Source organism: Eptatretus burgeri, chromosome 15 (genome assembly GCF_056783735.1).
Source record: "Eptatretus burgeri isolate ZD-2024b chromosome 15, Ebu_testis_v1, whole genome shotgun sequence".
In the NCBI taxonomy this organism is placed as follows: domain Eukaryota; kingdom Metazoa; phylum Chordata; class Myxini; order Myxiniformes; family Myxinidae; genus Eptatretus; species Eptatretus burgeri.
The window spans coordinates 45,526,864-45,551,515 of NC_140975.1; the positions used below are offsets into that span (position 1 = coordinate 45,526,864).

At 46.5% G+C, this 24,652-nt stretch overlaps 1 protein-coding gene across 5 annotated transcripts in view; it reads right to left on the reverse strand.

Moving 5' to 3' along the window:
- LOC147012091 (uncharacterized) overlaps positions 1-1,921 on the reverse strand; it is a 37,525-nt gene extending 35,604 nt beyond the window's left edge. For 2 of the 5 annotated variants that reach the window (XM_085858325.1, XM_085858328.1), the window contains exon 1: positions 1,250-1,650. The gene's annotated coding sequence lies outside the window, so the exon portion shown is untranslated. Of the gene's footprint in view, positions 1-1,243; positions 1,651-1,680; positions 1,702-1,796 lie in introns of those variants that run through there. The other 3 variants (XM_085858329.1, XM_085858330.1, XM_085858326.1) reach the window with 3 other exon arrangements.
- Positions 1,922-24,652: the final 22,731 nt, after the last annotated feature.

Consider the following 24,652-nt stretch of genomic DNA (forward strand, 5'->3'; position numbering starts at 1 on the left):
TATTCACCCATCCATCCATCCCCCTATCCATCCATAGATCCCCTTATCCATACATAGATCCCCTTATCCATCCACCCATCCATACATAGATCCCCTTATCCATACACCCATCCATCTCCCTATCCATCCATACATAGATCCCCTTATCCATCCACCATCCATCCCCCATCCATCTCCCTATCCATCCATAGATCCCCTTATCCATCCACCCATCCACCCCCTATCCATACATAGATCCCCTTATCCATCCACCCATCCATACATACATAGATCCCCCTATCCATCCATCCCCCCCTTATCCATCCACAGATCCCCTTATCCATCCACCCATCTCCCTATCCATCCATAGATCTCCTTATCCATCCATCCATCCCCCCCTTCCCATAGATCCTCTTATCCATCCACCCATCCATACATAGATCCCCCTATCCATCAATCCCCCCGTTATCCATCCATAGATCCCCTTATCCATCCATCCATCGATCCCCTTATCCATCCCCCTATCCATCCCCCTATCCACCCATAGATCCCCTTATCCATCCATCGCCCTATCCACCCATAGATCCCCTTATCCATCCCCCTATCCATCCACCCATCCATCCCCCTATCCACCCATAGATCCCCTTATCCATCCATCCATCGATCCCCTTATCCATCCATCGCCCTATCCACCCATAGATCCCCTTATCCATCCCCCTATCCATCCACCCATCCATCCCCCTATCCACCCATAGATCCCCTTATCCATCCACCCATCCATCCCCCTATCCATCCACCCATCCATCCCCCTATCCACCCAAAGATCCCCTTATCCATCCATCTCCCTATCCATCCCCAGATCCCCTTATCCATCCACCCATCCATCCCCCTATCCACCCAAAGATCCCCTTATCCATCTCCCTATCCACCCATCCACCCAAAGATCCCCTTATCCATCCACCATGACGGATCAGCCGCGCGCCGGGTTACCGCATCACAGCCACGGCACCGCTCCTCAGGAACGAACAGGAACATGTTCCCTAAAAGGTAAATAAACGATGAAAATGTTTAAAATAAATAATCAAAAGAACCAGCACGTGGACCGTGAACACCTTCACAACACCATGGCCGCCGCGCAGGGCGCACACCCAACCGCACACCCCACGTTCAACCAACCCGTCGATTCTCGGTCGCTCGTTCTTTCGCTACTTTGAGGACTCACTCACTCACTCACTCACTCACTCACTCACTCACTCACCCTCACCCTCACCCTCACGACGTCGGCCGACAGCGATCTCCGAGCAGGACGATTCGAGCTCGGGGGTCTCGGGGTGATGCGAGGTCTTGGGTCTCCCCGCGCACTGTCGCTCGTTCGTGCTACTCAGCTGCACCTGCGCAGGTACGCAGGCCGCATTCCATTCGAGGTCGACATCCGGATCAAAAGAGCACATACAATATCACCTGGGGCTGGACTAGACCACGTTATGATCTGGATCTGGATTTGATCCAGTTCTTGAGACCTGTCGCTAACAGCTGATTCGGATAAGAAGCGCTTCGGTAATCAAGGGTTCCCGTTTTTATAAAGACGGGCCGGCCCCGAGCCGGATCCACGCCCTCCGAATGGAGCCGGGCCCGAGCCGGGCCCCGAGCCAGGCCTGATCGACACCGACTCCAAACAAGGCGATAAGGAGCACGTCTTACCCTCGCACCGACACCCTGTGTGTTTATACACCACCGGACGAGCGCGACCGCTCCACGTCTCCAGCTTGTCTCCCTCCCTGCCGTTTCCATGGCAACCAATTTAACCCCTCACTTACCCGTTTTGCTCAACTCCGCAGCAGCACACGGAGTCCGCCCTTTAAACCTGCTCCGTGAGCCTCGTCTTGCCTCGTTCGCAGCAATGGGGCGAGACCTTCCGGCTTGGTTCGAGGTTTGTGTTTACACTAACAAGAGGCGTAAATACACCATGGACATTCAAAAAGTTATACACACGAAGTAGGATAACCAAAACCCGGTAAACAACTGATGAAATACATATTGTTGCGGTGAATGAAAAGGGACCCGGAGTGACTCACTCAACACATAAGGAATCCTTTGTTCCACATTTCATTTGTAATTGTGTTTAGTCAACTTCAACTCCGAACCCCCCCCACCCCCCCCCCCACAGGGACGGGGAAAATGTGTTGTGTGTGTGTTCGCAGGTTCAACCCCTTTTGTAATCCACCCCCAATCCATCTATCCATCCATCCCTCTATCAATCCATATATATATATATATATATATATATATATATATATATATATATATATATATATATATATCCCCCTTTCCATCCATCCCCCCTTATCCATCCCCCTATCCATACATCCATCCCCCCTATTCCCCTATCCATCCATCCCCCCCCTATCCCGCTATCCATACATCGATCCCCTTATCCATCCACCCATCCATCTCCCTATTCATCCATCCATCCCCCATCCTCCTATCTACCCATCCATCCATCTCCATATCGATCCGACTATCCACCCATCCCTCTATCCATCCATATGTATCCCCTATCCATCCATCCCAATAAATTCATAAATCCATCACCCACCTATCCATCCCCTATCCATTCCCCTATCCATCCACCCCCCTATCCATCCATTCATCCCCCTATCCATCCACCCCCTATCCATCCACCCCCTATCCATCCATTCATCCCCCTATCCATCCACCCCCTATCCACCCATCCCCCTATCCACACGTATATCTCCTTATCCATCCACCCATCCATCTCCATCTCCATCCATCCATCCCCCATCTCCATATTCATCCATCCATCCATCCCCCTATCCATCCACCCATCCCCCTATCCATCCATCATCATATCCATCCAACAATCCAACCAACCCTCTATCAATCCATATACATCCCCCTATCCTTCCACCCCCTATCCAACCATCCATTCATACCCCTATCCATCCACCCCTCCCCTATCCAACTATCCATCCATCCCTCTATCAATCCATATATATCCCCCTATCCATCCATCCCCATATCCATAAATCCATCACCCACCCATCTATCCCCCCCCATCCATTCCCCTATCCATCCATCCATTCCCCTATCCATCCTTCCATCCATCTCCCTTTTCACATCCTTCTTCACCTTGAAAAGCACAAAGCATACACACAACACATCATATCTCACAGCACACACATTACGTCACAAACACATACATGCGGAGCCATGTTAGTGCTGCCATCATTGACTCAGTACCTACAAAGTCACGGCAAGTACAGAGTACTGCGGCACTGTGAAGGTACAACATCACACTGCAACAACAAAGGGCCAATGGGGATGTGACACAAGCAGGCAACTGCCACCCTTTGCCCCCATTAAGCCACGCCTCACATGAGGCCGATATAAGCCAGTGCCCACCAAGGTCCAGGGCTGTCCGACGTGCCAAGGACTGGTACAAGCCCGAAACTGCTTGCTTGCCTGAATGAGTTGCTCTGAAGTGAGACGAGTTGCACGAGCAAAATGAGTTGTGCCGACCAAAGGGGTTCCAAGGGCAAACTGCAGCACGCAATCCTTGGGTGCAACAGCTCCATCAATATTGATACACACCTCTCCCAACATGCCGCACCAATACCCCGCACCCACATAACACTCGCATTCCCTTCCTTCCCTTCTCTCCACCTTTGGATTAAGGCAAGCCCTTCTACTTGTGTCGGGTGAGCGAGGGGCCAACCCAATGCCCTAAACTTACTCTTTCTCTCTAATTTCCTTGAAGTGTGTGAGGCATGCATGTCCTGTGCTTAGATAAGATAAGAGTGTTCAAGAGGATCTTCTGTGCAAGGGGCTAAGTTCCATGCTGTGTGTCACTATTCCTGTAAATACTTGAATTGTGCATGGAAATACGTGCTTTAGTTAAAAATAATATAGACTCTCCAAACCTGCTTGATTGTCTCTTCCTCCATTGGTTGGACAAAGCTTATGTAATAAATAGACAGGAAGTTCTACCACAGTAGTTAACTCCACTCGATAGCCGACCTCCCACCAACAGTTTTGCTTGGCCGTAATAAGGAGACAGGGTGGGAAGTCGAGAGCGTGGTTCACCAGATGAGATAGCGAAATCACCGGGAAGGTAATGCGATTGTGTGTGTGAGGACCCTGCTAGGTTTTCTGCTTCAATTAGCGTCCGTGGTTGCTCAGCATCCTGTCGGACCGTAAAGTTATCCATGGCTTGTTGTTGTCAGGTCAAGCCACATTTGATCTGTCACTTGCTACAGGAACCATGTAAACCTGTACTAACCTATTCCATGGTCGGGTTGTCGGCGACTAAACCGTCTCCCCCACCAGGTTTTCTGCTGAGGAGGGTGCATGGATATGGATACCCAGCAGGATTAAAAACAAAACCTGTCAAAGGGTGGAGGAACTCCTTATGAGCCAACGGCCATCAATTTCTAGTGCCCAACTGCGTCTGCGGACGTCCTCCTGCAGTTGGGTTACCTTTTTGAGGAGGCTGGTGACAGGATTTGCACTTTGGCCAACGTAAAACCCTTCATCCCGCAAAACTACTCTGTGGGAGTACCTCCTGTGCAGCTGTCCTTCGCAGGGCAGCTCACCGGATGACAGGATTGGGGCAAAGCCTTCGGGACCCCCACTCATTGATAGGAGGGAAACAACGGGGTAACCTTCCTGGGTCAGATTGTGGTAGTGTGTGTCAGGGAGGTGCTGAGGTGTCATCCACCAGACGGCGGTCTCCTTGGGTAACTTGAGGTGGTCCCTTCGGGTTGGTGCCTGGAACGTCCTATCCCAAAGAGAGGATGATCACCTGTCTCTGTTATAAACTGAGCTCAAGTGTTTGAACATCGGTATTGCAGCACTCTCTGAGGTTCGGAGACTGGATAGTGGTGAGATAATGGCAGGTGATTATACCTACTATTGGTCTGGTCGCTCTGATGATTACCATGCCCAAAGAGTTGCTGTAGCTGTGTCCAATAAGCTGACTCCAATGATAATTGAGGTAACACCGGTCAATGAGCGTATTATGAGACAAAGGATTAATCACTCCTTGGGGGTCGTTTCCCTGGTCTCTGTATATGCTCCGACTGAGACGAGTGATCTCACCATGAAGGATGCATTCCATGCCACGTTCGAGTCTGTGGTTGATCAGTGCCCCAGGCGAGATACTCTTCCAGTCTTGGGGGATTTCAATGCATCGACTGGAACTGATAGGGATGGTTATGAGACGTGTGTTGGTCTCCATGGGTCTGGAACTGTGAACCAGAATAGCACTAAGTTCCTTGACTTTGCAAGAAGTCATGGACTTAGGGTGACTGGTTCATGGTTTCAGCACCCACAAGCTCATCGCTGGACTTGGTATTCCAACGCTGGCGGTGTGGCAAAGGAGATTGACCATGTCCTCATTGATGGTCACTGGAGGATGATCCAGAACTGCAGGGTCGACCGGAGTGCTCAGCTCCTCAATAGCGACCACAAGCTTGTTGTAGCAACTCTGAAGCTGCAGCTTCAATCCGGGAGAATGGTACCATCCCAGCCTAGGCTGGATGTTTGCAAGCTCAAGGATGAGAGGGTAGCTGAGGAGTTTGCGAACAGGCTGAGTGGGGTTTTGGGGGGTCTGGGTGGTTTGGGCATCCTGAAGAGTTGTGGAGTGCCTTCAAGACCACCATTCTTGATGTTGCCGGAGGATGTCTTGAAACTCACCAGAGGGTGAAGAAGAATTTTGTTTCTCAAGGGACACTCGATACCATTGACCAGATTCGCAGGGCCAGGCTTCATGGCAGAGCTGAGCTGTGCAGGGAGTTGTCGTAAAACTGCACATGTGCTGAGGGTGGACAAGGAGGCTGACGTGCGAGGAATTTGTGAGGGGGTAGAGCATCACCTGTGGTCAAGTGATTCTCATCCTGCTTACAGGGGAATTCCCACATTGCATTCCTCCAAGCCCATCCCTTGGTGTACTGTAATTAGAGCAGAGGGTGGTGGGCCCTTGACAGAGGAGTCCGAAGTTAAGGCCCACTGGTCCAGTTATTTTGAGCGGCTGCACCAGGCTGATCCACTAGTTGTTGAGTTGGACGTCAGTGATATTACAATTCCAATTTCTGACTCTCCAATCAACTGTTATCTACCGTCGTTTGTGGAAACACAGGCTGCGGTGAACCGGTTGAAATGGGGTAAAGCTCCTGGTATCTGTGGCATCCATGCTAAACTTCTCAAGGCTGGTGGAAATGCTGCACTCATGTCATTGCATGCAGTTCTGTGCTCTGCCTGGAACACAGGCATCATCCCAACTGACTGGAAGAGGGGCCTTATTGTCCCTATCTGGAAAGGGAAGGGTGATCGCCAGGACTGCAATAACTACCGAGGTGTGACATTGCTCTCAGTGCCGGGCAAGGTCTTCGCTTGGATAATTATTGAAAGGGTTTGCTACCATCTGCTTGATCACCAGCACCCAGAGCAGTCAGGATTTACACCAATGAGGTCAATGATTGACTGTATCCTTGCTCTTCAGGTCCTCACCGAATGAAGATGAGAGTTTCGGCAGGGGCTGCTTGCAGCCTATGTTGATCTCTGAAAAGCATTCGATTCAGTGAATCGGGATGCCCTCTGGAGGATTCTTGGTCTTCGTGGGCTGCCACCAAAACTGATAAATCTGATGTCTGAACTAAGTTCTGGTACTGAGAGTGCTGTGAGATGTGGTGATACCATCTCTGACTTATTTCCAGTTGTGACCGGAGTTCGTCAGGGGTGTATACTGGCCCCTATAGTTTTCATCACTTGTATGGACTGGATTCTGGGGAGGATGTTGTTGAGATCAAGCTGCGGTGCATTGTTTGAGAATGTCAAGATCTCTGACCTTGATTCTGCAGATGATAAAGTCATCTTTGCGGAGACTGCCAGCACCAAGACTGCCAACACCACAAAGTAGCCTGTTGTGGGGCCCTCGAGGTGCTGATTGAGGAGTCAGAGCCACTGGGATTACGGGTTTCCTCGGTCAAAACTAAGATCCAGGCTTGCAATGACATCTTGGATGCTGCTCTCTTGTCTGTACCTGTGAGTGGTGAGGATGTTGAGGTCAGGGAGAGATTCCCTTACCTTGGCAGTGATATTCATGTCTCTGCTGGCTGTGAGCCAGAGGTCAATAGACGTCTGAGTTGAGCCGGGGAGTCATGGATTCACTGGATCATGGAGTGCGGCACTGTCGCTACCTGTGCAGGAGGATGAAAGTCTGAGTCTTCAGGTCCTTGATGCTTCCAGTCTTTCTCTACAGATGTGAGACTTGGACTCTGACCAGGGATCTGAGACGGAGACTTCATTCCTTTGGTACCAGGTCTCTTCGGAGAATCCCGAGCTATCTCTGGTCGGACTTTGTGCCCAACGAGCGGTTGCTGTGAGAGACTCAAATGAGATTTGTTTCCTGCATAGTCTCAAAGCGTCAGCTGCTGCTGTATGGACATGTTGTTCATTTTCCTGACACTAATCCTGCTCACCAGATTCTCCCAATGACGGAGCCTTGAGAGTGGAGAGTGGAGGAGGCCAATGGGCCGACCACATGCATCGTGGTTGCAGCAGGTTGATCAGCATCTCAAGGAGATGGAGATGGGCCAGGCTTCATCCTGGGGGATGGCCAGATGTAGGCCCCTGGAGGACCGGCGGAAAGTGGACGCAGTGATGCGCTGCTCCAGTGCATGCTCCCATACCTGACCTGACCTGTTGAGTTGCGGATCCAAGCCACACCCTCGTGAACCCCGCACCCGTAACGTTATACACATATCCTTGGATAATTTTTATGTATTTGGATAATCTCAAGTGCAAAATACTGTTCTTGGTGCTGGCAGTCCAGGTTAAACCTCTGTCCCCAAATTGTGGTGATGGGCAGTCAACACCGCCAGCCTGGATAGCCGAGCGGTTTTTCGTTATTAGGAGGTGGACACGTTGATCCTCGGAGATTATAACGCCCGTGGAAGGGGTGGGGTGCAATGGTGGAGCGACGGAGGCACAGATGGATACACAGGGGGGTTTACACACAAACCCACTGACAAATACACGGACAAGTACACTCAAACAAATACAGCAATTTAAAATAAACACGGGAATTTAATGACAATGAAAATATTTTCAGGGAACAATAATCAGAATACAAAAATACGTGAGGTAAATGAATCCTAAAGTCTAAATCGAGGCGCCTCTACACACAGACTTAAATACTGACAAGGAGAAACCAAATAAAACAAAATCCTTCCTTTATTCTGGCATGGAGCTTGGTCCAGAGATGGTCTTTGCAGAACTTGGAATTGAGGGGCTTCGTCCAGTATGTGATGTGTAGATGCGTAAAATAGTGTCAAGTCGCTCTCTCGCAGCAGGACAAATGTAGTCAAGCAATTCCTGAGCGGTATTCAACACCAAGGCTCAGAGGCCCCGTGCAGCTTAGAACGGCGCCGTCCCCTTCAGTGACATACACGAAGCTTTGAGGCCCGTCTCATATGACCAGCCAAGAGACGATGGCCAGCGTCTCGCTTCCCCACACGAGCCAAATCTTCTCAGCACTAAGACGAGAATCGTGCCATCTTCTTCATGCATCGAGGGAAAGCCGGTTGTCATGGTCCATTCCTGGTTTGTAACACAAAAAAACATAGGGAAAAGTTGCAGGGGGGCAATCACATACTGGGGGAACTTATCCTTAATCCCTATCTAATGAACACTGCACACCTCCTCCCCCCCCCCCCCCAATGTGGTGGCAAGTAACACTTAAGCTCACAGTTTCCCTTCTTAATTACATCGATATGTCTCCTACATGTCCACGGACCAAACAACTCTATTCAATCCAAACTTTCCTATTAAATTCCTCCATCCACCCCCACAACCGTAATGACATATATACATACATACATATAAATATGTATTTATATACGGACACTTTCCGATGGTTCTGTAATTTTATTTCCTGGTGTATAGGCTTCGACGTCCGTTGGCACGCAAAATTACCGTGCTTCCACATCGTTTTGGGTTTCTCAACTGCATTTTTTATCATTTATTTATTTTCATTTATTTATATTTTCATTTATTTATATTTTCATTTACGGATGCTTTCCAACGGTTCTGTGATTATTTTTTTCTGGTGTATCGGCATCGACATCCATCTTCATGCAAAATTTCAGCTTTCTCCATCACCTGGAAGGTACTGATCTTTAATATCCATCAGTGAGTGAGTAAGTGAGTAGTTAGAATGAGCTTTATATTTCGGATATATATGGTGGAAGAGAAACATGATTTTATGGATTGTCCCACATACTCCTTCATTGAAACCTGGCTTGACCCTTCCATACTTGATTCTGCTGTTCATCTTGGCTGCACACTTTATAGAGCCGATTGTTCTTTTGATTTTGTTGGTAAATCCAAGGGTCGTAGAATGTGTTGTATGATAAACTAAAGGTGGTGCAATGATACCAGTGTTTTATCCACGCTTTGCACCTCTCATATTGAAACACTAACTCTGAAGTGCAGACCTTATATGCCTTGAGAGTTTTCCTCGCTTGTACTGGTGTCTGTGCGCATCCCTCCGCAGACGCATGCTCCTACTGCTATTGGGGTGCGAGCTCACTATGTTACTTCAATTCAAAACTCTTACCTTGATTGTCATGTTCTTGTTCTTGGAGACCTAGCCACACTACATTGGGATCAGAGTTACTGAAGTAGAAACAGCAAGTGATGTGTTTTCAAGTAAAATGCTGGATATCTGCTAGAGTACGTTCAGCGATGCTTATCATGCGGTTTCCCGTTCCCCGCTTGGCTCTTCTAACCACTCCATGACTTATCTGATACTGTCTTCCCGACAGAAGCTTAAAACTGCTAAACCGCAGATTCATATTGTTAAATGCTGGGACCAGGATTCCATTCAACAATTACAATGTGGCTTTGATTGTAATAATTGGGCCTCTTTTGCTGGTGCCTGTGTTGACTTACATGAGTACACTGATGTAGTCACATCAGATGTTCACTTTTACTTTTACAAAGACCTCTGCATCTTAACTAAGAAGACTAAATCATGGGCAAATGATGAACCATGTTTTAATAGTGGTGTTAGGGCAAAGCTGAAAGTAAAGGAAGCAGCACACAAGAGCAGTGATCGAGTTCTGTCCAAGAAAGCTACATATGATGTGCGGAGGGAGATTCACAGGGCAAAATTAGAGTATAGACAGAAGCTTGAGAAACAGTTCTTAACTATCAATACTCGAGCCATTTGGCAAGGTCTTCGGAATATCACTCTTTACAAGGAGAAGAGTTGTGTCACGAATGTTGAAGACCCCAAGCTTCCCAACAAGTTGACCGAGTTATTCAGCCGTTTTGATCGCCAGAAGAATGCGCCTGTTACATTTTCTTTCCCGGTTGGTGATTCACTGCTTCCTTGGCCTTTCACTGTGGAAGAGGAAGAGATGAGAAAACTTTTCAGGAAACAGGATTGCAGAAAAGCCGATGACCCTGATGATGTTTCAACTGCAGCTCTTAAGCATTGCTCACAACAGCTCTCCTCTGTCTTTGCTTGTATGTTCAACAGTTCTTTGCAACAGTCCATTGGACACAATCCTGGACGGGTCTCCACTCCGACACAGTATACCAGAAAGTTGGCACTCATTTTGCCAACCTCAGAAGGATGACAGGCAGAGTCAACCCCACCTGGTAATAATTCAACAGCTGAGTGGGATTTGAACTCAGGATCCTCTTACCCCAAGGCCACCACCCTAACCATTAAGCCAACACCAGGCAGGGACATGGTGCTAACATGTAACAACCTCAAGCTGAAAACTGCAAAGACTAAGTGGATGGTTGTTGACTTTCATCGGACAAAAAGTTCAATCGACCCTCTAACCATCAATGGTGAAGTTGTTGAAATTGTTGACTGCTTTAAACTTCGAGGTACAACTATTTCTCGTTGTTTAAGGTGGGACCACAACAAAGATATTGTTATTAAGAAAGTTCAGCAATGCCTCTACTTCCTGTGGCAGCAAAAGAAGTTTGGCCTTCGCAGGGAGATTCTCATCCAGTTTTATCACGCCATTATAGAAAGTGTTTTGACTTTCTGTGTGTGTGTGTGTGTGTGTGTGTGTGTGTGTGTGTGTGTGTGTGTGTGTGTGTGTGTGTGTGTGTGTGTGTGTGTGTGTGTGTGTGTGTGTGTGTGTGTGTGCCTGTGTGTGGTATGGCAACTGCACCCAGAGACAGAAGCTTCGGCTCCAAACCGTTGTGCATACTGCTGGTAGGATTATTGAATGTGAGTTGCCATCTTTGGCTTCCATTACCACTTAAAGAGCGGTTTTCCATGAACATTTTTGTGATGCGGTGCCACTGTTTCGATTGTTTGGTTGTTACTGAATGCTAGGAACAGGGAGAGGGGTGGGGGTGCTCTTCATTTGCAGTTCTATTCCCATTTATGACCATGGTATTTAATGGTCTATTTATGCTCACCATGTTCATAATGTGCATTGTTATGTTATGCGAGAGCAAGCTTGTTTTTTTTGTTGTTCAGGTGCAGGGAGAGGATGGTGAACATGAGGGATTGCATCACTTCAATTTTGTAAAATTTTTGACATTTTATTGTGCTTGTTATATTGTATATTGATTGATTGTTTTGTTGTTTTATGTGAGTTGTACTTTGAGAATATTTTTAAATTCAGTTTTATTATCTGATGCATGATTAGTTATCTTTGCTGAGGAGGAGGATCTATTGTGATTAGATGTGTGACCAATACGAAGACGTATTCCTTGTGTTTTTACACTTGGCGAAATAAAGTTACAATCTTATCTTTTTTTTTATTAAAAAATGCTGTTTTTTCATGTGTATCTCGACTAATTAAAGGCAATGTTTGTGTGTGTGTGTGTGTCCTCCGTAGCTCCAAAACCACAAAACATAGCAGCCTGAAACTTTGCATGCATACAAAGAAAACTCCAAGGAAGTGCAAGAGTGAAAATTGGATGTTTTGGTTAAAGAAAATACCCCTTTTGAAGATAATTAATGGCATTATTTAATTTTATCCTTCATCAAGCGATCTTCGGCCACCTCGCTCTCTGGGTCGGAAGGCGTTTCCTTGGTAACCTCGCTGGAGTCTGAAGCCGCCATGTTTTTTGGCCTGCTCAACCTTGTATCGAATTGGAACAGGCCGCAACGATTTCTTAATGATAAAGTTTTTTTTTCACTTTCCCCACTCATATCGAGCGAGTGGTTCGTGCTCCGTTGCCCTGAGCGAGTGGTTTGTGCTCCGTCATCCTGAGCGAGTGGTTCTTGGTCCGTCAACCTGAGTGAGTGGTTCTTGGTCCGTCATCCTGAGCGAGTGGTTCTTGGTCCGTCATCCTGAGCGAGTGGTTCTTGGTCCGTCATCCTGAGAGAGTTGTGAAATAACACCTTATTTCAGAGCTGATTGCCAAATTAACGTGCATTCTAAATTACCGAGCCAAAATCCCCTCCCCATTACCCGCAGCTGTTTATAAAGAAAAATGTTTGTGAACAAATCCCTGAAACGTCTATATGAGGCCTAAGTCACATTTGCCACGGCAGCCGTGGGGTCTCCAAAATCTACGGCCACTAGCAATTATACAGCGGCCGCAGTATTTCCACGGTCACACAATGTAGCAGTCACATATGTTTTTATTTTTCGGGGAGCCGCACGGCGTATTTAGAAATTGTGGAGACCGAAAACGTGGGGGTGCCGTACGGTCTTTGATTTGATGTCGCACGGTGACCCTAGGGCGTCCCTGCGGCGGCCATAGAATTTTCAAGGCAGATGCAAGGTGCCCGCAAGGCGACCGCAGGGGACCCCTAAGGCGAATGTGCGGCCAGACAGACGGTAACGAGTGGGAATATATACACCAGTTCTTTTTTTACTGAAATAAAAATATAACAGTTTGGAATATATCAGTACGTGGTGCCCCAAAATCCGAATTGAATTCGTCCCAGGAGGCTGTTTGGATTGCAAAAAGTTCGATTCCCAAACTATTTTCCCAATAAGAAATAATGGAGTGAATTAATCTGTTCCTGGACCCCAAGAAAACCCACTTTCAACTGAAATTCCCCATGTTTAAGGTAAAATAAGATGAGTACCTGACCTTCGGTGGCGGTGTATTGCATGTAAACTGGTACAATCACCAATCCAAAGGATCACACAGGCTCGAGCTCCGGCCTGGGTTCCGATAGCTCACGCACTCTGCGAGCACTACCCCCAGGGCAGCTCAACAAGCATGATGCCCCCAGAACCACAATCACTTTCATCAAACGCATCGGGCTGAGGTAATCATGGATATTCCAAATTACAACCGGTTTTTCTGTGAAATTAAATCCTTGCCCGACACTCCGTCACACCAGATGAATAAGATGAGTAAAAAAAAACAAAAAAAAACAACAACACAAATCAAGGTGAAAACGCGAGGTAAAGGATCGACACACGAGAGATGCTTTCACGAGGACTTCCACCGGCGAACTGGATGAACAAAGCGCGAAGATGCGGCTGGAACAGGTGGGGGAGACACGTGAACGAACATGAACGCTACGTTGTGTTCGGTTTTTTAAAATGTATTCGGTTTTTATGGCAAAATTCATTTTTCATTAATAAGAGACTACGGCAGCCGCACGAATAACGCAAGCCCACTGTACGCCCTACGTACGGTCGACGTGGAACACAACTACGTCACAACTACGGCATGTCGAATTGCTACGGCCAACGTAGAAATGAAAAAAGTTATAACTCCACGTTATAATTCCACGGCGACCCCTACGGCCTGTAAAAGATAGCCAAACGGCATAGGACCACCTGAGGCCACCGCAGAAACTCTGCGGCTGCCGCACGTTTCTGTCAATTCAGAGGGCGTACGGCCGCCGTATCCTCGCCATAGAGCAAATGTGACGTAGGCCTAAATGCAACATTGTATTTCGGTGAAAGCTACTCAAGGTTTCTGGGTTGTGTACCGTAAGTACTATAGTTGATAATCACACTGACTCCAACCTGCTGATTCGTGTGTGTGTGTTTTGTTCATAAAGCAAAACATATTGTCTCTGTCTCTGTCTCTGTCTCTGTCTCTGTCTCTGTCTCTCACCCTCCTCCCAAATCTCCTCTCTCACTCTGTCTGTCTCTGGACATATCCGGAAGGTGGTTATGTATGGACGTATCCTGGCAGGGTTTGTCTCAGGACGTGTCCTGGCGGTGTTTATAGCTGGACGGGAATTTGTCTCCTGACATGTCCGAGCAGTGTTTGTCTCCGGCCAGCTTGGCTCTGGACGTGTCCGGGCAGTGTTTGTCTCTGGACGCGTCCGGGCGGTGTTTGTCTCCGGACGCGTCTGAGCGGTATTTATGTCTGGATGGGAGTTTGTCTCTGGACATCTCCGTACAGGAGTTTGTTTCCGGGCCGTGTTTATAGTATGACCAGTAGTAAATGGATTTCAGAAATTATTTTGTTTACATCTTCACTGTTATTCTATGCAGAATCATTTTGATGAGACAGTATGTATCATAATTTACGCTCCACCACACATCTGCCTTCCCTTCCTCTCACCGCACACTGTCTTCCCTTCCCCCCCATCCCTCCTCGCTCCCCCTCCCTCCTCTCTCCTTTCCCCTCCACCTCTTCACTCTCTCAGCTCTCTCTCTCCCACCCCTCTCTCCCTCTTCCCCTCTCTTTTTATCCCTCCCACCTTCAGTATAATTGTCAGCGAAGTGACTGGTGGTATTTGCTAGTATATATTGTCGCGGGTCTGTGCCGGTTAGGTTAATCCTCCCCAACCCAATTGTGGTGGACGGGCGGTTAACACCAACCAGGCCGGATCACCGAGCGGTTTTCCTTCGGGGCGGACACGTGATCCTCAGAGATTATGGTACGCACGGGAGGGGCAGGGGCGGCACGTGCACGTACATGATGGAAGCACAGAACAAGGGGTTTATACACGGACACCAGCAACTTAAAATAACCATGGGGATTTAATGAAAATAGACAAATATTTACAAGTGTGATTCGGTAAATTAAGGTCTAAAGTCGAGGTGCCTCTACACACAGACAAGGGGAAAACAAAAGAAAAGAAAATAGACGGTACTCGATTGTGCCTGATGAAGTCGGCTGCGAAGCCGGTGAAACGTCACCTAAGACCGGGTCTGCTCTCACTTTTTTGCACAAATTAGCGGAGTCGATCTAGTTTTTTTTACTTTTGGTTGGAAGCGCCTTCTTCTTTAAAATTATATATTTAATATTTTGTCATTTTTATACAAGTTGGGTGGGGGGGGGGGAAGGGAATGAACAAAAACCAAAAGCACACATTGCCCTTTTGATGGGATGAGACAAGACGAGACTTTCTCACAGATATTGCAAACACTACGTGTGTAGTGTCAAACACATTACACAGTTGCCCAGTCTGGTGTGTGTGTGTGTGTGTGTGTGTGTGTGTGTGTGTGTGTGTGTGTGTGTGTGTGTGTGTGTGTGTGTGTGTGTGTGTGTGTGTGTGTGTGTGTGTGTGTGTGTGTGTGTGTATATATGTATCTAGTCATCGTGTTGTAGTATAATTTCGAAATGGTGAATTATTTTTGCACACAATTTAAACCAAACCCACTCTTGCTTGCTTTGCTCTGGAATACAATCCAAGAGGCAGGTTTACTCTTCTGGGAATGAAGATGTCGAGATGATTGCTGGGTGTGATTCACATAAATTATCACCACTTTTACTCAATTTGCAGTTCCCATTGGAAACAATTCCTCACAAAAGGGTGGCTGTCAACCGTTGACAGCACATTGACATCCCACAGGACCGTCAGCACCACGTTTTGGTGCCGATTATCCTGCGGGATGCCAGGCGGGTCTCAGCTCTGCCAAAAGACACAAACTATGTATGTGTGTGCCACAATGCATTCAAACAACTCTTAACGTCGGTGACACTGTTTCTCATTAATTGCTTAACGCTCAAGAGTCCCATTGAAATGCCTGGATCTGCTCATCACCTCCTTGCTTTGAATAGTTCAATGATCTAAGAAGAGAGGACTATTAGGCCACAGAGTAATCGGAGACTTCGGAAAGGTAGTAAGACCAGTGCATCATTCAATCAGAGATTAGTTATTCCATGTGATGGTCTCTCTGGAAACATAGTGGCAGCAGAAGCAGTGGGGAAAGGGGGAGTACATGGATATTGACAGGACTGGTGGGTTACTTGTCTCTGGGTGGGTGATTGCGTACATGTGCAGTGATTGTGATGTCTGCGGGAGGACGTCGTCTCATCATCAGGTTCGACGTTCAATGAGCAAGAAATGCTTCTCACAACATGTTGTTCTTGGCTTGACGTCATGGATGACCAAAAATGGCAACCTGAGACGGGATCGCGGAAACTTTGCCGAGCTACCTTGTAGGGGATCCGTTGACTTTGCGGACGAGAATGCTCTTGAGATTTTAATTTTTTTGTATTTCAGACATTTGAGGCACCAACGACGCCACGTCACTCCCCTCTCAGATAACAATATTCGTTTTACTTGAAGGACAACTACAGCTCGTGAAACTACTTTGGATCCAGTGATCCGTTTGTGATGCCTCCATTTGAGGTTTGTCGGCCTGTAACCCCATTTAAGCCCCCGTCACGCTCCAAACGTCCTATTCCCTGGCCTTTTGATCCTCCAAGAGACTGCATTCTGCACATTAATAAGTCACTGACCACAGAATTATAGAATGGCCATAATTAAAGGGATTGGAACATATTTGGCCAAAATAACGACAGTTACACATATGGCAATATTCATCATGGTGAAAAAATAATAATAATAATAAATAAATTGATACAATTTTTTTTTTCTTTCATTTTTTTCAAGTTTCATTTTTTTTTCTTTCAAGTAAAAACTTTTTTTTTGCATTTTCTTCTTGGACCTTGGGTTGGTGTGGTGTTCGCGCAGGCATGATGGCCTGAATGGCCTCCACCGTGTTGGATTTCCTTGTTGGCCTTGAAGTGGGGCAACTTAGCATAACAATTGTGCATTTTGTGAGGAAAGCACCAAATTTGGCACACTAGTAGCCTATCATATTATGAACAGATTTGGATATTGGGCCATCTCAAAATTTTTGATGGCAGTGGACAATGGCTGCCACAGCCATCAGTGGCTGAATTTGAGATGGCCCAATATCCAAGTCTGTTCATAATATGATAGGCTACTAGTGTGCCAAATTTGGTGCTTTCCTCACAAAATGCGCAATTGTTATGCTATATTTAGCTAAGTTGCCCCACTATTGTTGTCCTTGTTGTGAAAGGCATTGATGGCTAATTGGTTAGGGTTAGTACCATTCCTACAAGAGGGTTCTTACACTCACCTCTGAGCCATTTATCCTGGGTTCGAATCTCAGCCCAGCTATAAACTGTCATCCTGGTGTCTCACAGGCAAGGTGAGACATCAATGTGCGTGCCGTCCCTTGGATGGACGTTAACCTTGGCATCCCATATCCTGACATGAGGTGGTGGACGTTAAAGACCCCACGGTGTTCTTCGTGAGTAGTAGGTGAGCTATCGCTGGCACTCTGGCCAAATTCCAAATTCTTTCTTCAACCTACAGGGGCACTGCATCAGCGCCACAGCTGCTCTCCGTGCAATGATATATTTTGCGACGATACACCACCGACACCCTGAACAAATAACATATTCCTCAAACTTCAGTCGAACGTCAGTCGTGCCCAGCCAGTTTGTGAAAGTTTTGTCCAACCCCCCACAAGAATCTGGAATTAATTGGGACCGTTATGGAAGAAGAAGCAGTCGTAGTTATATACTACTACTACTACTACTACTACTACTACTACTACTACTACTACTACTACTGCTATTACTATTACAACTACTTGAAGCTTGGTGTTGGCTTAACGGTTAAGGTGGCGAGCTTAACATCTTAGGGTCTTCATCTTGAGCCCCTGGTACCGTTGAATTAACAACAAATGGGGTTGACTCAGCCTATCATCCTTCCAAGGTCAACGAAATTAGTACCAGTGTACTGGTAATAGAGGGCACCGCATCAGCAGCATGACTGCGCCCCCAGTAAATGATGCAACCAGCAGCCACAGGCTGCACACGATGGCTACAACCACCACATGAGTGTTCGGTATAGTTGGCAGCTGTTGCAACCAACGATTCAACATCATCCAAGTATGCCCCATTAAATCAGAGACTGCGGTGAGCAGACAGAGAACATTACCTCCATGTGTCCTGGTGCCATTTTTCTCGTGCCAAAGCCCCACTGGACAGAGAACGTTACCTTCATATGTCCTGGTGCCATTTTTCTCGTGTCAAAGCCCCACTGGACAGAGAACGTTACCACCATGTGTCCTGGTGCCATTTTTCTCGTGCCAAAGCCCTACTGGACAGAGAACGTTACCACCATGTGTCCTGGTGCCATTTTTCTCGTGCCAAAGCCCCACTGGACAGAGAACGTTACCACCATGTGTCCTGGTGCCATTTTTCACGTGCCAAAGCCCCACTGGACAGAGAACGTTACCACCATGTGTCCTGGTGACATTTTTCTCGTGCCAAAGCCCCACTGGACAGAGAACGTTACCACCATGTGTCCTGGTGACATTTTTCTCGTGCCAAAGCCCCATTGGACAGAGAACGTTACCTCCATTTGTCCTGGTGCCATTTTTCTCGTGCCAAAGCCCCACTGGACAGAGAACGTTACCACCATGTGTCCTGGTGACATTTTTCTCGTGCCAAAGCCCCATTGGACAGAGAACGTTACCTCCATTTGTCCTGGTGCCATTTTTCTCGTGCCAAAGCCCCACTAGACAGCGAATATTACCTCCATGTGTCATGGTGCCATTTTCCTCGTGCCAAAGCCCCACTGGACAGAGAACGTTACCTCCATGTGTCCTGGTGCCATTTTCCTCGTGCCAAAGGCCCACTGGACAGAGAACGTTACCTCCATGTGTCCTGGTGCCATTTTTCTCGTGCCAAAGGCCCACTGGACAGAGAACGTTACCTCCATGTGTCCTGGTGCCATTTTTCTCGTGCCAAAGGCCCACTGGACAGAGAACGTTACCTCCATGTGTCCTGGTGCCATTTTTCTCGTGCCAAAGCCCCACTGGAACGGTATCTGGATACGCAAGTAGTAGCAAAGCACAAGTGCCATTTTCATGATCCTTCGATACTCCCTTGATGTCACCGAGCCTTGCAATGCAGGAGCCTTTTAAACCAAGCAAGTTATTTCCTTTTATTTGTTTATTTATTTATTTGTTTACAAAGATCACATGCAGGACAAAGACATTAGGAGACATCGATGTACATGCATTTCCATCATTTGCAAGGGCATCAATACGCGGTGGATAAAATTTCACCGCATGACGTAAATTGTGGGATTTGAACCTGGAATCCTGGCATCTTGAGCGATGGGATCAGAGAGGGATGCCAAACAGTGTCACTCTGTCCTAGGTTGTTGCTTCACACTTCAAAGGACGACCCCGTGAATATCTGGTGGCTTGGTTCGTTGGCTGAACCCCATTGCCGGTGGAATTGAACCGCACCATGCTGCGCTGAATCCTGCTGTGCACAGCGAGAGAAAGGGAAGGAGATAAACAATGAAATCATTGTGATGCTAAGGGAGAGCTAAATGACAGAAATTGTCTTTCAATGCACAGCGGTGTATATGCAACACGGCACAGCTCGGTTGGCTTTCAGGTGCGAAAGCGGCATGCGAGAAATTAGGACCACAAGGAATCACAAGGAACATCAACCCAGGAGGAGGCCATCGGGTCCATCAAGCCTGTGCAATCATGCCAGCGCTCATTCAGGTGTACCCATCTATCCCCACTGCTTCGAGGTACCATCCAATTCCAGTTCAAAACCGTCCACAGTCTTGACTGCCACCACCTTTCCAGGGAGACCACTCCATGCAAGTATTCTCTAAGGAAACACCATTACCTCAACGTTGTCCTCTTCTTTACTCTTAACTTGTGGCCCCTGGTCCTATCAATGTCAATTCTGCTGAACTTTATTCCTTTTATACTTTTCATTTTCTTCAACATCTCCAACAGATCCTCCAGTAACCACCTCCTTTCTAATGTAAAAAGTCCTGTCGCCTTCATCCACTCCTCATATAACTTAGTCGAGCTCGGCCTACATTCTATCGAGTCCCTCCACAATCCGATATTGAACCCTCTTTCTGGCAGCTATGTCCTTCCTGAGTTGTGGTGACCAAAACTGTACACAACATTCTAGATGAGGCTTCACTAAACTCCTATACAGTGTTACAACTACCTCTTTTGATGTATAATTTATCCCCCTACGAACATAACCCAAAACCCTATTCACCTTACCTGAAGCTACCTGGTATTGTGCTGTCTCATGACCCCACCCACCCTATTACCACTCCGAGATCCTTCTCTTGTGTCACGTGCTCCAAGACTGTCCCTTGCATCATGTAATCCCTATTGGTCCAGGTCGAGCACGTTTGTGAACCGCTCTTTCATCAGGTGAAGGTGTAAAAGTACCAAACCCATCGCTACCCTTATTGTCAGACTCCATTTTTTCTGTTTGCCTATCTCTGTTCTCTTATATCTTGTATGTCTTGGCAGACATAGTGGGGGCCCCATGCGGAGTGTAATGGAGGAGGAGGCTTTGGTGATTTGGGTGTTGGGGGGAGGAGGAGGAGGGAAGATCTTTTTAACAGGTTATGCTATCGCAATCCAGTGTAGCACACATAATGGGGAATATAATAGAGGCACATAGTAATTTTGGGTGGGGGAGGGGGTTGAGTATGGGGGGAGCCTCGGGTTCAGTTGTGTTTATTTTCTTGAGAAGAGTGGGGGTGAAGCACATGGACCCCCCATCGGAACCCCAAACGCTTGGTACTTGTTTTCATTGTTCTTACTTATTAAATTTCCTTTTGTTCAACCACATCTGCCAATCTTTTTCTCAATCCATTAAAGTGTTTAGACTTTCCTGAATGTGATCACATCCCACCCCCCTCCCCCTCTGTTATCCACCTTATGTCCAAGCTTCGTGTCTTCTGCTAATTTAGAAAACCTTCTACCAGCCTGGTGTTGGCTTAGTGGCTGGGGTGGCAGGCTTGGGATATTAGGGTCCTGAGTTTGAGTCCTTGCGTCTTGAACTGTTATTGTGAGTCGTACATCTTGTTCGGAGAACATTAGGAAACATGCCTTGTCTATTTCATCTAAATTAATGAATGCATAATATTCATCATTATTATGAAATGAATTTCCTGTTAATAAGTAAATAAATGCAAGTTATTTGGATAGCCGGAATAAACCCCCAGCCTGCCTCCCCCCTCCCCCCATCCCCAGTTGACTCCTCTCCCTCCCTTTGCCTTCACTAATTATGTATTTTCGAACGAAGCACTTTTTTGGTGCAACACACACACACACACACACACACACACACACACACACACACACACACACACACACACACACACACACACACACACACACACACACACACACACACACACACACACACACACACACACACACACTACTAAACTACCATTAGTAATCGACTGACTAAGTTATCCAACCATCACCAATCATGACAACAAAGACAAAACGGCTTGGTGTTCGTCATTGTGATCTAATGGTCAATGCTCCTTCGAGGAGTCCAAGTGGAGATTCGTTGGTGGGTACTCCTCCAGGAAGAGAGAGAGAGAGAGAGAGAGAGAGAGAGAGAGAGAGAGAGAGAGAGAGAGAGAGAGAGAGAGAGAGAGAGAGAGAGAGAGAGAGAGAGAGAGAGAGAGAGAGAGAGAAAGAGAGAGAGAGAGAGAGAGAGAGAGAGAGAGAGAGAGAGAGAGAGAGAGAGAGATAGATAGATAGATAGATAGATAGATAGATAGATAGATAGATATAGGACGGCCTTGTTTATGGTCCTCCGATGTGACCTTTCATCGTGAATGGAACACCTGATCGATGGCACAGTACGACGTATTACCCCCGTACCCCATCCACAACCTCACCATGATTTGTGCACATTGATCGACCTGTCCCCCTTCCACCCACCTTGGCCAACATTCAGACATTGTAAAGTCAGGGTCTTCGCTTGGTTTGTGTGCCAGGGTGTTTAGCAGTTCACATTTTTGTACGAGCTCGGTTTTGTATCAAATCAAGCACGTACTGAATGTAATATTTATGTACACTGTGCCAATATTTCCTGTGGTTTATTCTGCATTTTGTCTGCTCTCGACACTGCTGGCGCCTTTCTACAAACACACACAGGCCAGCTCTCGAGTTGTGAGTCAAACAATGGGCAGCCTACAAGAACACTCATTAGGTTAAAGCCCAAAGCATTGTAACTCCAATGGGATTCCTTCGTTAATCGAATGGATTGTAGGATGCTGAAGGAGCACCTTTGAACCCCAGGTCGCTGATCAGGAGATGCTGAACTGCAGCTGATGCCTCTCTTGCCCCCCCCCCCCTTTCCAACCCCAATTCACCCTACAAACAGTTATCATCTCCAGCTGTCTGGCCAGCTGAGAACACCTTGCCCCAGGTGACGCTTTGCTAACAGCTCAGGTGTACTTTCGACTATGGTAATATCAGTGTATCATGAGGCACACTCATGACGTTGTTTTCCAAACCCTTTGATCATCACGAAGATGTTTGTTACACATTGCCTCGTCTGTTTAAGGGACAAGCGATGAGTTCAGGTTTAATTCCCTTTGCCAGCTCCTTCAAGCGATCCAAAGCTTTGCTCATGGTCTAACTTTGTCTTTCTGCATTACCATTTTTGCTCCCTTTTGAACACATACTCAAGTTCCTGAAATCATTAGTCTCGCTCCCCCAAGAGGTTGCAAGTCTGTTGTATCACCCCTGTCTGTCTGTCTGTCTGTTTGTGTAAGCACTCATATATTTTCACTTTAAAAAATGGTTTTCTCTGCAACCGCTTGTCCGATCGATGCAAAACTTTAAACATAGGAGGGACTAGTGTGACCACTCCTCATTTTCATAAATGCCAAGGTGAGCCAATGAAAAAAGCCAAGAATTCACAAGATTTCAGAAAAACGATGATAATAGAAAACCTATACGCCAAGAAAACCTAAAGAAAACCAAGACGCCAAGGTGAACGACAAAGAGCCAAGATCTTGTGAAAAAAGCCAAGGAGTGGTCACACTGGGAGGGACTGACTCCCCATGGAGAATATTTTATTGATAACTCTGACATCGTAGGTCGCATGATATTGATGTCATATTTGGATTAAAGGAAAATAATTGGACATCTTAAAAAACAAAAAAATATTGAAACTTGGCATGTGTCATCAACTCCCCATGGGGTATGTACATCATCAGTGAAGTGACATTCCAGCCATAAGTGGTTGAATCAAAATCCTTATCCAAAATATCTTAAATATATATATATATATATATATATATATATATATATATATATATATATATATATATATATATATATACATGTATATCTGATCTACAACCAAATGTGGGCGAAAAATTCAATTGATGACGTCATCGGTCACGTTGTTTGGTGGGCAGATTGGATTTAAAATAAAAACGTTTAAAAAAAATCTTCTCCAAAACCGCTTCACAGATCGATGTGAAACTTCATGCGCATGATTGGCTAGCCATGGGGAATATAATTTGAAATATTTTTTCATATTCTTCTTCATTGACACAATTTAGCCTTAATGTGTGCAACAATGCTTGTTAAATATCCCAATAATCAATCAATAAAGAAGAGGTTGCGTGGATGACATGGGTGCATGGTCCATAACAGGAGCATGTTCAGTTAAATACAGTACTTTTGTTCAGAATGAGCACGTGAGTCGAAATGAGCAGGTGATTCGAGGCTATACCCTCGACCGAGTAATGTTCTAGTTACTCACGTTCCTTTTGAGGGGCATTATTCTATTGCACAGGTGTGTTGTGCTCTTTTCTCAACCTGCAATCCATGGCATTTCTACACATGGTTATGGTTGATTATTTTTTTTTTTTGGATGGCCTCGAAGTATGCCCACTCCCCTTTGAGCTATCTAGTCTCAACCCAGCTATAAACCGTCACCCTGGTGTTTCATGTGCAGGGCGAGGTACCGGTATGTGTGCCGTGCATCAGAAGGACGTTAAGGTGGAGGGCCCAGTGTGACCACTCCTTGGCTTTTTTTTTTTTACAAGATCTTGACTATTCGTTGTTCACCTTTGCGTCTTGGTTTTCTATAGGTTTTCTTGGCGTATAGGTTTTCTATTATCATCGCTTTTCCGAAACCTTGTGAATTCTTGGCTTTTTTCATTGGCTCACCTTGGCATTTATGAAAATGAGGAGTGGTCACACTGGGAGGGTCTGTTTGCCACAACCGGTCATTGGTGGAGATTAAAGATCCCACGGTGTCTTCCGTGAAGAGTAGGTGAGTTATCACGAGCACCCTGACCAATTCACTAATTCTTAGCCGAATCACTTTCAGGCAATTGCCAGGCCTGGTCAGCCATTTCGTGGAAGACTTAGACCAAGAACGTTCTTCAGCCTAACCCATGAGAAGGTAGTAGTAGTAGTAGTAGTAGTAGTAGTAGTAGTAGTAGTAGTAGTAGGAGTATTGGTGACATTTTTTTTATTTTTTTTTAACCTCCGCCACCGAAAGTGAAGGTTATATTTTCACCCCTTTCTGTCTGCTTGTCTGTTCGTTTGTTTGTTTGTGTACAGGATATCTCAAAAAGTTATCGATGGAT